Genomic DNA, 15,565 nt, shown 5'->3' on the forward strand with positions numbered 1-15,565 from the left:
TTGAAAAAACCAATATAAAATTTCCCGTCGAAAGAGAACACATAAGCAAATTTGAACATATGTATAATTCTGTATTTCCTAAGGAACAAATTTCCGTTAATATATATGGCATTGATTATGATCATGAAACTATTTTCCCGTTACGTATAAGCGAAAACACATGTGTAGATAAACGTATAGATTTACTGTATTGTGAAGAAAATTGCAACACTCATTATTGTCTTATAAAAAATATCAATGCGTTATTGAAGAGTCATATAAAATTGCCTCAATGGATTTTATCCACAAAATGTGTTTTAAATATTCAAAATAATGATTATAGAAGTTTTATGTATAGTATTCTAGCTGCGTTGCATCCCACAAAAGAACATCCACATCGTGTGAATAATTACATACAATATATTAATACTTTATTACCGTTATTTGAAAAATTTCCAGTCGAAATAGCACACATAAGCAAATTTGAACATATGTATAATTCTGTATTTACTAAGGAACAAATTTCTATTAATATATATGGCGTTAATTATGATAATAAAACTATTTTTCCGTTACGTATAAGCGAAAATACAGGTGTATTTAAACATATTGATTTATTATATTTAAACTCTCATTATTGTTTAATTACAAATTTAAATGATTTAGTCAGACATCAGTTAGGTAGTCATCAAACATTTATTTGTAGACGATGTTTAATATCTTTTTATAACAAATCAAAATTAGATGAACATGACAAATTATGTAAAGAACACACTCCAACCAAAATTAACATGCCGAAACAAGGAGAAGTTTTAAAATTTCGAAATTTCAAATTGTTATTACAGAATGATGTGATAATAATTGCAGATATGGAAAGTTTATTAAAACCTATAAATGAACAAAGTGGATCTCATACAATACAAATTCAGCAACATATACCATGCAGTTTTGGTTATATTGTATGTTGGAGTAACAACTATATGAAATCAGATTTAGTTATTTATCGGGGAGAAAATGTATCGATGAAGTTTATGTCTGCTATGGAGAATGAATTAAGAAAAATCATAAACATATTAGATCAACAAAAACCATTAATACCATTAAATAGTTCTCAGTTACAGGAGTTTAACCTATCCACTGAATGCTCGGTTTGCGATAGTAAATATACGAGTAACAATAGAAAAGTTAAACATCATAACTATTTTACTGGTCAATTTATTGCCACGGTGTGCAACAATTGCAATTTACAAATTAAACGTCAAAGTAATTTTATCTCTGTCTTCTTCCATAATTTGTCTGGGTATGATGCACATTTATTTGTGAAAGAATTAGGTTGCACCCCTGGAATTATTTCTGTAATTGCTGAAAGCACTGAGAAATACATAACATTTTCTAAACACTTTAATTTTAATGGTAGACCTATCGAGTTACGTTTTGTAGACTTATTTAAATTCCTGCCGTACAGTCTCGAAAATTTGGTGTCAAAATTAAAACCTGAGCAATTTGTCTATACAAAGCAATATTTTTCCGATGAAAAGTTTCCTTTAATTCTCCGTAAGGGAATTTATTTTTATGAATACATAACAAATTTAGATACATTTTTCCTGGAAGAGAGGCGTTTAGTAGCAAATTGAATGGAACACAAATTTCCGAGACTGATTATCAATATGCAAAACTCATTTGGCGTGTGTTTAAATGTGAAAATTTAGGGGACTACCACGATCTATATTTAAAATGTGATGTACTTCTCACAGCAGATGTGTTGGAGAATTTTTGGAAAGACATGTTTAAATGCTTTTTGTATTGATCCGATTAATTGTTTTACTGCACCTGGGTTGGCATGGCAAACCATGTTATATAGAACAAAAATTGAACTTGAACCTTATCAGATATCAATATGTATATGTTTGTAGAAAAATCGATTTGCGGAGGTATTACTCAAGCTGTGTTAAGGTATGCCAAAGCTAATAATCCTTACGTACATGATTTTGATGCGGAAAAAGAAAAATCTTATTTACTCTATATTGACATGAACAATCTGTACGGACTATCAATGATTGACTATTTACCATATGGTGGTTTTCGGTGGGAGGATAAAATTGACAATTGGCAAGACAAACATAAAATTATCAATTGGCCCACGGATAGTGAATGGTTTTTTTTTTCTAGAAGTGGACTTAGAGTATCCAAATTATTTACACGAATACCATTCTGATTTTCCGTGTGCTCCCACTAATGAAGTTCCACCGAATGGTAAATACTCAAAATTACTATTGACACTTAAATCGAAATCGAATTATATCTTGCATTATAGAGTATTACAATTTTATCTAAAACAAGGTTTAATATTGGTAAAAGTACATAAAATATTATGGTTTCGTCAATCTAAATGGCTTGCATCTTATATTCAAGAAAATACTCAACGCCGTGCAAATGCTACAATTGAATTTGAAAAAGATTTCTATAAGTTATTAAATAATTCTGTATACGGAAAGACAATGGAGAATGTACGAAAACGAATTGATATAAAATTAACAATGAAAAAAAGTGTAAAAAATTAGTAGCGCAAAATCAGTTTCAAAATTGGGTAAAATTGGCTGATAATTTGGCATTGTTTCATATGGTAAAAAAATCTGTAACCCTTAATAAACCAATTTACGTAGGAGCGACAGTTTTAGAATTATCAAAATTAGCTATATATAACTTTCATTATAATATAATGAAACCGCGATATGGAGATAAAATTAGAATTGCATATATGGATACTGACTCTTTCATTTACTATATTAAAACTAACAATATTTATAACGATATAAAAATATGAATGACTATTTTGATACCTCAAATTATCCTGAAAATAATTCTTTATATAGCACAAAAAATAAACACGTTTTAGGTAAAATGAAAGACGAATTAGGTGGAGTTCCTATGATTGAATATGTGGGGTTACGAGCAAAAAATTATGCAATAAAAACTGGTGAAAATAAAGAATTGAAAAATGTAAAGGGATTAAGAAAAATGTAGTTAAAGAACAAATTACGTTTAACGATTATAAATCATGTGTATTTCAGAACGAAACGATCCATAAAACACAATTTGAAATTAAAAGCAAATACCATAATTTAACAACAAATCAGGTGACAAAATTAGCGTTAGATCCGTATGATGACAAAAGAAAAATTTTAAATTGTAATATACACACTGTTCCTTGGGGGTATCATAATAAAGATTTAACATGTACGATTTGTATATTGTAAATACGATATAATTTTTTTTGGATATATTAGTATTAAAAAAATATGTCACAATCAGTTCGAGAACAAATAGTTGCAGAATTACATAAAAGTGCAAGACAAAACTATCCTCGAATACCTGTTATAACGAAAGGGATTGATGATTTATGGCAAGCTGATTTAGTTGAAATGAATAGTGGAAAATTGAAAGGTCTAGCAAAAATTAATCGAAATTTCAAATATTTATTAACTGTGATAGATACATTCTCTAAATATGCTTGGGCTATTCCTGTGAAAAATAAAACTGGGAAAGAAATTACACAAGCATTTATAACAGTACTGAGAAAAGCAAACAAAAGCCCTAAATTTTTACAAACTGACAGGGGTCGAGAATTTTATAATTCAGAGTTTCAGAAGGCGATGAACCAAAATAACATTAAACATTATTCCACGTACAGTGATGTGAAAGCAAGTATTATTGAAAGATTTAATAGATCATTACGTTATTTAATGTGGAGAAAATTTACACTGCAGGGAAATTATAAATGGATTGGCATTCTGCCGGAATTACTACATAAATATAATAATACTATTCATTCCACTATTCAAATGAAACCTATCGACGCTATTAAAAAAGAAAATGAAAAACATCTATTGACAAACATCTATTGCAAAAAGTTTTCTGTGATAAAAAGAAAAAGTAAATTTAAGATAGGTGAATATGTAAGAATTAGTAAACTTAAGCGTCCTGGTTTTGATAGAGGTTTTACACGCAATTGGAGTACAGAAATTTTTCGAATTGCTAAAGTTTTCTTCACTAATCCTCCGACATATCACTTAGTAGACTCAAATAATAAACCTATTGAAGGAAGATTTTACGGACACGAATTACAATTAACGAAATTTCCAAAAACATATTTAATTGAAAAAGATTTGCGAAAGAAAAATAATAAGGCCTATGTGAAATGGTTAGGTCTGCCAAAAAGTGAAAATTCTTGGATTGATTTAAAACATACTATATTGTAAAAAAAGAGAAGTCAAGAATTTATAGGTGAAGCATGTCGTCACAAGTATTTCTTGTAGATTTTATAATTTCAAAAGGTGAATTTTATATTTTAAATTCTAGCAACACTGTAAATTTTCGTTGCTTAGTTAAATTGTCATCATCAGCATCATCACGAGGTCTATCAGTATCACAAGTAAAAAGTATATTAAATCAAATTTGTTCTTCCACAAACGCTGTTTTTTTATGTAAAGGAGAAAAGAAAGCAAAATATTTAAAAACGCTATTTAAAATAAATGCAATATATCTGTAATAGAGATGGAATGGAAAATTCCTTTTACATGTATGGTAGCAGGTCCTACAGGATGTGGAAAATCATATTTTGTTAAAACATTTCTTGACCATTATAGTAAGTTATTTAAAAATATTGTATGGTGTTATGGTGAATGGCAACCGTTGTATGATACTCTTTCAAACTGTACGTTTAAAGAAGGTTTACTTCAAAATAATGAATTTCAAGCACATGAGGGTCCACATCTTGTCATTATTGATGATTTAATGCGTGAGTGTGACCATCGGATTGTAGATATTTTTACTAAGGGTAGCCATCATAGAAATATAAGTGTAATATTTATAACACAGAATATTTTCCATCAACAAAAAGGAATGCGGGATATTTCGTTAAATTGTCATTATATTGTTTGTTTTAAAAATCCTAGAGACCAAGCTCAAATTAATTATCTCGCACGACAATTGTATCCAGGTAATACAAAATTTATTCAAGAAGCATATCAAGATGCAACTCGAATTGCACATGGTTATTTACTTTTTGATTTAAAACAAAATACTCCTGATGAGCAGCGAGTTCGAACAAATATCTTTCCAACAGATTCCTTTAATTATGTTTATGTACCTGTAAAAATAATTGTAATATGGTTTATATTCTAACAACTATTTGTGCTTTAATAGCCGTAAAAAAATGATTAGTAAGGAAAATGCACATTTGTTAAAACTTTTAGCAAAGTCAAAACCGAAAGAACGTAAGGCAATTTTACAAAATGCAGATCCTGATTTAATTCGCTCTATTTGTGAATGTTCCTATAACGTATTACAAGGAAATGTTCTATTAAATAAAAAAGAGAAAAATAAATTAAAAAGATATAGAAAGGAACTGAGATATTTGGTGAAAAAAGGTCCGTCATTAAAACAAAAGAAAAAACGAATAATTATACAAAAAGGTGGTTTTCTTACTGCTTTGCTTGCACCTATTATTTGAGGTATACTATCTAGTTTAATTAAATAATTATGCAAAACGCACAGAAACTTATTTTAATCTCACCAGAAAAATTACATCATTATCAAACGATATCTAATCTTGATGATGAAATGAAAGAAATTTTAAATAATAAAAGTTTAAATGCAGAAGAAAAATGGACAAAATATAGAGAAGTCTTACAAAAATATTTAAATATAATTCAAAAACCGGCAGCAGTTACAAAAAACAACAACAACAACTACTACTACTACTACGGAGGAAGAAGAACAAGAGGAGGAGGAGGAGGAGGATGATGAAATAATATCTACTCTCCCTGAAATTTGTAAACGTAAAGCGAGACCTTTTTTACGTAAATTGAAACAAAATCCAAATATTCAATGGGACGATAATGGAAATGTGAATATTAATAATAAATTAATTCTTGGTGCAAATATAGTGGATTTGATATCCGATTTTGTTAAATGTCGTAAGAAAAATATTTCAGTTGCCAGCTGGAAACCTTTTGCTACATTATTAGCAAAAGCCAATATACCCTTAGAGTACATTGGTAATCCTCAACGAATAGATTATATTAGAAAACTAACAGAAGACGAAGAAGACGAAGAAGATGGTCCTCCACCCCGTAAACGCAAATGATGTACTTATAAGCAATAATACTAATATTCTATTGTAATCTTTTGATATTTTTAAGTATATAGAAAGAAAGAAAGAAAGAAAGATGAATGAGCCATACCTTAATTATTACATATATCAAGCAGGAGGTAATTATAACGTGTATAGAGGTACAGCATATCAAGAAGGTTATGGCATTGGTAGTTTTCTAGAAGGTTTATTTCGTACTGTATTTCCTTTATTAAAACAAGGTGCAAAAACTGTTGGTAAAGAATTGATACGTACAGGAATTAATATAGCAGGAGATGTACTAGATAATAATAGACCTATTGAAGAGTCTTTGCATGATCGATGGCAAGAAGCTAAAACAAATTTAAAAAATAAAGCTCAAAATAAATTAAATCAGGTGTTGGAAGGATCTGGAAGAAGAAAAAGAAAGAAAGTTCATTTTAGTGGTGCTGGTGATGGTGTGAAACGGATAAAAAGATCCAAAGATATATTTGATTAATTATGGAGCAAAGTCATAGTTTTTATCTCACACTTCCTAGCAATAGTTCTATGGAATATTTTCCTCAAAATACTCTTGCTTGTTATACTATTAAATTATATCAACCTATTGTACTGGAGAAGGGAGTGTGGGAAACAGCTGTTGTTGAAGTTCATTATACAAGTTCATTTCAGAATGTTTCCAAATATACAAATAATATTTATTATCGTTTCATGAATACAAAAAACTGGAAAATAACTCAAATCTTACCAGGCCACTATTATCATGTTGATGATATTCTATCTCAAATTAATCATAATCATTATTAAATTTACAATTAAAAGTCAAAGCATCAGTGAAACGAATTGAGGTTAATAGAGTAATAAAAGATCAAGAGAAGCATATACAAGTACGCCTATCTCCTGAACTAGCCAGAATACTAGGTTTTGATCATATTCAGCAAGAAGATATTGCAGTTGTTCATCATGCTCGTTATCCACTTGATTTACAAAAAGCGCTACCTACACTTATGTATATTTACAGTGATATTGTAGAACCACAAATGGTGGGTGACACCGTAGCTCCATTGTTACGTATTATAAATACAAATATTACAGATCATGGTATTAATAATGTACATATTTTTGATAATCCTCATTATGTCACCGTGCAACGTAAACAATTTGATCAAATTATTATTGATTTAAGAGATAGTACAGGTAATCCACTTCCTTTCCAATATGGCAGTGTATGTGTAAAATTACATTTTCGTAGACGTAATATGGTATTGTAAATTTTACCATGTGTGAATATTAATAGTAAGAAAAGAGGAAAATGCAGTGTGAATGTATGAAATCAGAATTAGATTTATTTGCTGGTTTACCCACTCAAACCAGTATTATAGGTAATAAAATAGTTCCATATAAGCCTGTGGCTTCAATAGCTGATAATGCACCAATAGAATTTGTAGTCCCCGGTCATGGGGATGACTATATTGACTTACCGCACACAATGTTATATGTTAAAGGTAAAATTACTAAATCAGATGGTTCTAATTTAACTTCTGCCGATAAGAAAATCGGCCCTGTAAATGATTTTCTCAATGCAATGTTCAGTGAAGTGCAATTATATTTAAATGATCAAATTATTTCCTACTCTTCACATACATATCCATATCGATCGTATATTGAAAAACTACTAAATTATAATGCTGAAGCTAAAACAACGCATCTTCAAACATCAATGTGGTTTAAAGATACTGCAGGGCATATGGACAGTGTGGCCGATGCTAATGTAGGATTTAAACAACGTTTTCTTCTCACTGCTTTAAGTCAGTCATTTGAATTATTGGGTTATATTCATGCTGATATTTTCAATCAGGAGAAATTTTTACTGAATGGTGTACAATTGCGTATTAAACTAATTCCAGCTATACCTACATTTTGTCTAATGGGTGACGCAGATCCTGATGGAAAAGTTGTAATTACAGATGCAACATTGCTTGTGAAAAAGGTTGATGTATCACCAGCAGTTAAAATAGCACAAAATAAAGTATTACAAAATCCTAAATTTAGAATAAAATATCCTATAACAAAAGTGCAGGTGAAGACAGAAACTCTGCCACAAGGAATTATGGATAGTACACTTCCAGATCTGTTTTCAGGCATAGTGCCTAAACGTATTATTATTGGTTTTGTTACTAATACTGCTTTCAATGGTACTTATCAAACAAATCCATTCAATTTTCAACATTTTAATATGCCATTTTTTACACTGTATGTTGATGGAAATCCAATGCCCTTCAAACCTTTACAACCAGATTTTGATAATAAGCTATATGTACAAGCATATTCTACGTTATTTACAGGTTCAGGTATTTATTATTCTAATCAAGGTAATAATATTTCACTCGCTGAATATCCTAATGGTTATACTCTACTGGTGTTTGATTTAACTCCTGATTCAAGCGCAAGTGCTGCATTTCATACTAGTCCACAACGGCAAGGAAGTGTACGTTTAGAGGTTCATTTTAAAGAAGCACTGCCATCTCCTGTAACAACAATTATTTATTGTGAATTCTCTTCAGAATTAGAAATTGATTTCCAGAGAAAAATATATATTAATTAAAGAAAATGTTAAATACAATTGAGCTTTATGAAGCATTACAACAAGATTTGCCTAAAGATCATTTTATTGGTGTATATGCTGCTGATGAGTTACCTTTGTTTATTCATACATTTCCAGCCGCCATAATTATAAACACTGATTCTAGTGATAAGCCTGGTGAACATTGGGTTGCTGTTTATATATCTAATATGTGTGTGGGAGAGTATTTCGATAGCTATGGTATACCTCCCTATATACAACATCATATAAGGTTTTTAAAACGAAACTGTCTGTATTATACATGGAATAATAGACGTATTCAAGGTGATTTATCTCATTTTTGTGGACATTACTGTTTCCTATATCTAGCATGTCGTGCATCTGGGTATTCGATGCAGGATTTTTTTAAACAAATTCTCACTCACTACTATTGATGCTAATGATATTATGCTTTATTCATTTATGAGAGTATGATGATGTTATTTTTTTAAACTCCGCCATTGCCGGTCCCAAGCCCTGGATGAGAAAGGAGGAGGGTTGGGGGTGTTGCTACCCCCGTAAAAGAAAATAATGTTACATTAAAATAGGGGTTCAAAACGAGTACACTTCTATTCTCTGCTATGTTCAAATAAGGGTTGGAAAATATGCTCATAGAAGAGAACGAGTTCACCCCTATTCTATGCTATGTTAAAATAGGGGTTGGAAAATAAGCCATGTTCTTTTATTAGCTGTGCTATGTATTATCTGTTGTGCTGTGTGTTCATAGTCTCAGTGTATTCTATGCTATGTTAAAATAGGGGTTGGAAAATATGCTCATAAAAGGGAATGAATACACCCTTGTTATGTTAGGTACTCTTATGTGTTATCTGCTCTTCTATGTGTTCGTAATCGTATGTAATTTCTGTTATCTTAAAATAGGGGTTGGAAAATATGCTCATAAAAGAGAACGAATACACCCCCTAAAAATGTGCTCATAAAAGAGAACGAGTACACCCCCTAAAAAGTGGTCATAAAAGGGAATAAATTCACCCCTAAAATGGAGGTCGTAAAAGACCGTCTACCCCCGTAAAGAAAATAATGTTACATTAAAATAGGGGTTGAAAACGAGTACATTTCTATTCTCTGCTATGTTCAAATAAGGGTGGAATCCAAAACGAATATACCCCTATTCTATGCTATGTTAAAATAGGGGTTGGAGAACGAGATCACCCTTTAAAATGGACTATGTTTAATCTTCGGTGGAACGAATACACCCTCATTATTGTCTTAGTTTTATGTAATTTCTACTATGTTCAAATGGAGGTCGTAAAAGAGAACGAGTACACCCCTAAAATGGAGGATGTTGTGTTTATTATCTGCTCTATGTAATTTCTGCTATGTTAAAATAAGGGTTGGAAAAGTGTTCATAAAAGGGAACGAGTACACCCTTAAAAATGTGCTCATAAAAGAGAACGAGTACACCCCCTAAAAAGTGGTCATAAAAGGGAATAAATTCACCCCTAAAATGGAGGTCGTAAAAGACCGTGGGCTCACGGTGCACGGTGGTCATTTTCCCAGTGGCTCCTGAGTTGGCTAATGTTGAGCCAGGTCTGGCCCAGATCGATCCATTTTCTACTACTTCTACCGGCACATGGCTATCGATGGAGAAGTACCCAATCGATCGCTGCAATGCAATGGCTGGCCTACATTGAAAAAACCGAAGGAAAACAAATCTTACATGCGGCCCGACTAAAAGAAGTGTTTATTGCGGGATTCCATGTTGATGGCTACTACCAAGATCCTGAGACGTTAGAGGAGCACGTCTACGAGCATGCCGGCTGCTTTTATCACGGCTCTAAAGTGTGTATTACTACAGGCCGTAATCAGCCCATCTACGGCAATCCAGAAGACACCATGGAATTCCGTTATGAACGAACGCAACGAAAAAATGCAAGACTGCGTGAATTGGGGTACATTGTACATGAAATGTGGGAGTGCGAATTTAAACAGTTCTTGAAACAAAATTCAGCAATGGACGTATCTCAAGAATCATCCGTACATGAACCGTAGACCATTAAATCCAAGAGATAGCTTTTTTGGAGGAAGGACCAATTGTGTGAAATTGTACCACCAAGACGACGAAAAAGCAGGAGAAGTAATAAAATATTTCGATATTGTCTCGCTTTATCCTTACATAAATAAGTGTGCTAAATACCCTGTAGGCCATCCTAGAATTTATCTACAGGGTGATGAAAATATACCACCAATAAATAAAGTCAACGGTCTGATCAAAATGACGATATTACCAAGTCGCCATTTTTATCATGGTCTCCTGCCTTATCGATGAAACAAGAAACTACTGTTTCCACTGTGTGCTGCTTGTGCCGAAGAAATGAACCCAGACCCTACAGCAACGTGTACGCACAACGATCAGGAGCGATGCCTCACTGGAACATGGGTATCATATGAAATACAAAAGGCAATAGAATTAGGATATCAACCGGTGGAAATCTTTGAAATTTGGGATTATGACATTGAACAATATGACCCCATCACGAAAACAGGTGGCTTGTTCACGAAATACATCAATACGTTTTTGAAATCGAAAATGGAAGCTTCTGGCTGGCCCAGTTCCTGTGTCACCGAAGAAGACAAAACAAAATTTATACAAACCGTCCTGGAGCGTGAAGGTATTGCATTGGATCCGTCTAAAATTGAAAATAATCCTGCACGAAGAAGTTTATCTAAGCTTTGTGTTAACTCTCTATGGGGAAAGCTTTGTCAGCGTTCAAACTTTAGCCAGACCACAATTATTGATCGGCCGGAAGAATTTTATGAAAAACTCACTTCCCCCGACATTAAACTCCATCAAATTGTACCCATCAATGATACGATGTTATATGCGTTCTGGGAGTACAATGAACATGTGCCTGTTCAAAACCGAAACACCAATATCGTGTTAGGTGCATTTACAACATGTCAGGCACGTCTGGAACTGTACAAGTACCTGGAAATGTTGCAGGAACCTGTTTTATATTTCGACACGGATTCTGTGATTTTTACAGAAAAGCCCGGGGAGCCAACCATTGAACCTTCTATGTACTTGGGATGCTTATCGGATGAGATGGAGTCTTATGGCCAACGAGCGTACAATCAAGACATTTGTCAGTGGAGGACCGAAAAATTACAGCTTAGAAATATACAATCCAGACACCAACGTCACCAGCTACATATGTAAAATTAGAGGATTTACATTAAATTACAATGCAGGACAGCAATTAAATTTCAACATGCTAAAAGAAATGATTACAAATCAATGCCGTGAACAAGTCACCATTACTATCCCTCATAAAATATGCAGGACCAAAGACCATACCATCGTCACACGCAAAGAAGATAAAATGTACAGCATCCAGTACACAAAACGTCGATTTAAAGAACTCAATTCCTATGATACGGTTCCGTACGGGTACGTTAAAAAACAGAAGATGGAACTGGAAAAAGAAGAAGATGAAGAAAAAAACTGTAAATACCCAATGAGGCCGCCATTTCTTTTTTCCTTTTCCTTTTCCTTTTTTCCCTCCTTAACCACAAATCAGCAACACCAAGAAAAAAAATGAAGTACCCAGAAGAGTTCATAAACCACCAACACCACCATCAGTGGAAGAAATGCAGACATCTCGTATCCAAGGAGGAACCTTGACCATAAAGGAGCAACACCAAGAAAAATGCAGTACCCAGAAGAGTTCATAAACCAACAACACAACCATCAGTGGATGAAATGGTGTCATCTTGTACCCGAGGAGGAAGATGAGCCTAAACAGATGCATCTTTTACAAGTAAGTTTTATTTCTCTCTTACCAATATTTACTCATTTTTATTGTTTCAGAAAAAAAAGAAATTCTTAAAGTAATCCGTCGTTTCTTCTTTTTCTTTACAGGATACGTCTACAAGATTCAAAGATGATGACGCGTCCAAAATATTCATTAACTAGATCCTGTATTTATTATGTTAATAAAATTGTATGAGAAGAGCACATACCTTTCGTTAAAATACAACAAGTTGAAAAAAAATATGTTTTATTATTTCTTGAAACCTTGAACACTTGTTTTCAAATCATGGTAATCTTGAAAATTTAAGATGGAAAATATATCCAAGATTTGGTTTACATGATTTTGTTCGAAAAATTAATTAAAGAATTTTTTAGTGTCCAAAATTTGGTTTTTAATTTAGTTAAAAAAAATTGATTTGAAAATTTTCAAATGTGGTTTACATCTTTAGTTCGAAACTTGTTTTTAAAAATTGGTTCGAAATTTTTTAAAAATTTTTTAGTTCGAAAATTTTTTGATTTGAAAATTTAGTTCGAAAATTTTTGATTTGAAAATTTAGTTCGAAAGTTTTTAGTTTAAAATATTTTTTCGTTCGAAAAATTTTTCTATAATTTTTTTAGTTCGAAATTTTTTGGGGCTCGAAAATTTTTAAACTTTTTTTAGTTCGAAATTTTTTTGATTTGAAAATTTAGTTCGAAAGTTTTTAGTTTAAAATTTTTTTGTTCGAAAAATTTGTTTAAATTTTTTAGTTCGAAATTTTTTTAGTTCGAAAAATTTTTAGTTTTGAAATTTTTTTAGTTCGAAAAATTTTTAGTTTTGAAATATTTTTAGTTCGAAAAATTTTTAGTTTAAAATTTCTTGCTCTCTGCGGAACCGTTTCGAAAAGAATCGGAGAAGTTTAGGTAAGAAAAAATCTGGCAACACTGTTTCCATTAATGAAGCGCTTACTGAGCAATAAAACGCTGAGCGTTTAAGAAAATCTCTTAAACTCACAGCAATGCGTTATAAGAAATCTACAAGCGACAAGGATGGACCCCACTTTCACCATTGTATCCTTTCAGAGGCATAGGCTACTAATTAATGGACATGATCTCCATACGTAAACATATAAGGCAAGCTGTCTCTCCATCAGAAAGCTGGTAATCATCTTATCTGTCAAAGAGAATGATAATATTTAATGTAAACTTCAGTACAATATCATGATACCAAAAAGGTTATTTAAGAGGAGGTTGAACCCTCCATGGGAACTTTAAGGTACCAAAAAGGATAACCATAAAATGGAACAAAATTATAAAATCCAGGTCTAGGGTGGATCGCCGTCATAGTACTCTGAATTTCTAGCATTGGGGTTGGGGGTAAGATTATGCGACTTCTATCAACCAATCAAAATCGAGGTACCAAAACATTCATCTTATCCGTAAAATGGAAACAAATGAGTGAGGAATTTCCCCATACGTTATACCATGTAATCTGTTCACCATGTGGTAGGTCTAAAATCATGTGACTTCTATCTGCCAATCAGAATCGAGGTTCCAAAGTATACATCAAAGAGAATACCTGAATTTCAAAAATCCCAGGGTCTAAGATCATGTGACCTCAGGTATCAAAGCACTCACTTACCCGTAAAAGGGAACGATTTTTAAAAAATCCGAGACCCTAAGATCACGTGACCTCTATCAACCAAGCACCATCATGGTACGAAAGCATTCATCTTACCCGTAAAAGGGAACAAATTTCAAATATCTCTGGACCTAAGATCACGTGACATCTGTCAGCCAATCAGAATCAGGTATCAAAGCACTCATCTTACCGTAAAAGGGAACGATTTTTTTAAAAGAAATACCAAAGCCTAAAATCACGTGACATCTATCAGCCAATCAGCATCGTGGTACCAAAGCATTCATCTTACCCGTAAAAGGGAACGAATTTTCAAATATCCCAGGGTCTAAGATCATGTGATAGCTGTCAACCAATCAGAATGAGGTATCAAAGCACTCATCTTACCCGTAAAAGGGAACAATTTTCAAAAATCTTGGTCATAAAAGAGAATGAGGGATTTCCCCCGCGGGGTGACTCATGACGTCATACCACGTGACTTGGAAATTTGAATTTCCCGCGTGGGCGGGGCCTAAAGTCACGTGACCTCTCTCAACCAATCAGAATCGAGAAAATTTTTGCTGACTCGGTTCGCCATACGGGGGGGCCTACTACTCAGGGGATGGAGACAGCTGACTTCGTAATACAAGTCACGGACGTATCAAAAACGAATTCCAGGGAATGTCCAGCTATTAATCTATCGCCACTACAGCTCAGAGTATACTCATTTTATATATCTAATTTTTGTACCTTTCGACATTGTACGTTATTTTCGTTTACAGTTCCCCTGCCACCACACTTTTGTAGTATTGTCCTCATGTCACTACTTGATTCGACTATTCATGTTCCGACGCTTTCCGAGGTGTTTACCAAGTTAAGCCATTTTGGACGTTACTGCTACATAGTAGTTTTTATTTGCCTCCGATGTGTTGTCAAAATGCTTTTGTCTGGGGAGAGGAAGCAACTGTGACCATGTGGTACAGGGTTCAATTCTACTGTAGCCTTACTTTCGAATCCAAACTGAATGAATTTGTGATAGATAATATTGTGTTCCTGATTTTTCTTGTAGTACTCCTGCTTTCTCCCACAAGCTTACTAAATCTACTCTTCCACAATCACTTTCATTAACCATATAGCTCCAATAGTCAACAGGGCATAATAGTGGGACACTAGACTGAAGATTTTATTTAAATTCATTACATTTACTACATTCATTCCTCCTCTAACTATGCAACCACTTACAACACGTGAACAAAATTTTTGCATTTTTATTCCGTTCTTGAGATCAACATTCTGTCGTTTCATGCGTCATGAATTGAATCTACATTTTAAATAAACTGGATGAGAATACTGGCACATCCTCCTTCTTTTGGGAATTCACTTACACTACCACTAAATGATTCTTAATCATGCATTTTCCGATAGATTAGAATATTTCCTTATGATGCCAGTTTATAGTCAATG

General features: G+C 32.8%; 1 protein-coding gene across 2 annotated transcripts in view; it reads right to left on the reverse strand.

Moving 5' to 3' along the window:
- The window catches only part of LOC145684729 (uncharacterized), a 129,661-nt gene that overhangs the window by 44,993 nt on the left and 69,103 nt on the right, over positions 1-15,565 (reverse strand). The gene's annotated exons all lie outside the window — the stretch shown is intronic.

Source organism: Thermobia domestica, chromosome 5, assembly GCF_964235325.1.
Source record: "Thermobia domestica chromosome 5, izTheDome1.hap1.1, whole genome shotgun sequence".
Lineage (NCBI taxonomy): Eukaryota > Metazoa > Arthropoda > Insecta > Zygentoma > Lepismatidae > Thermobia > Thermobia domestica.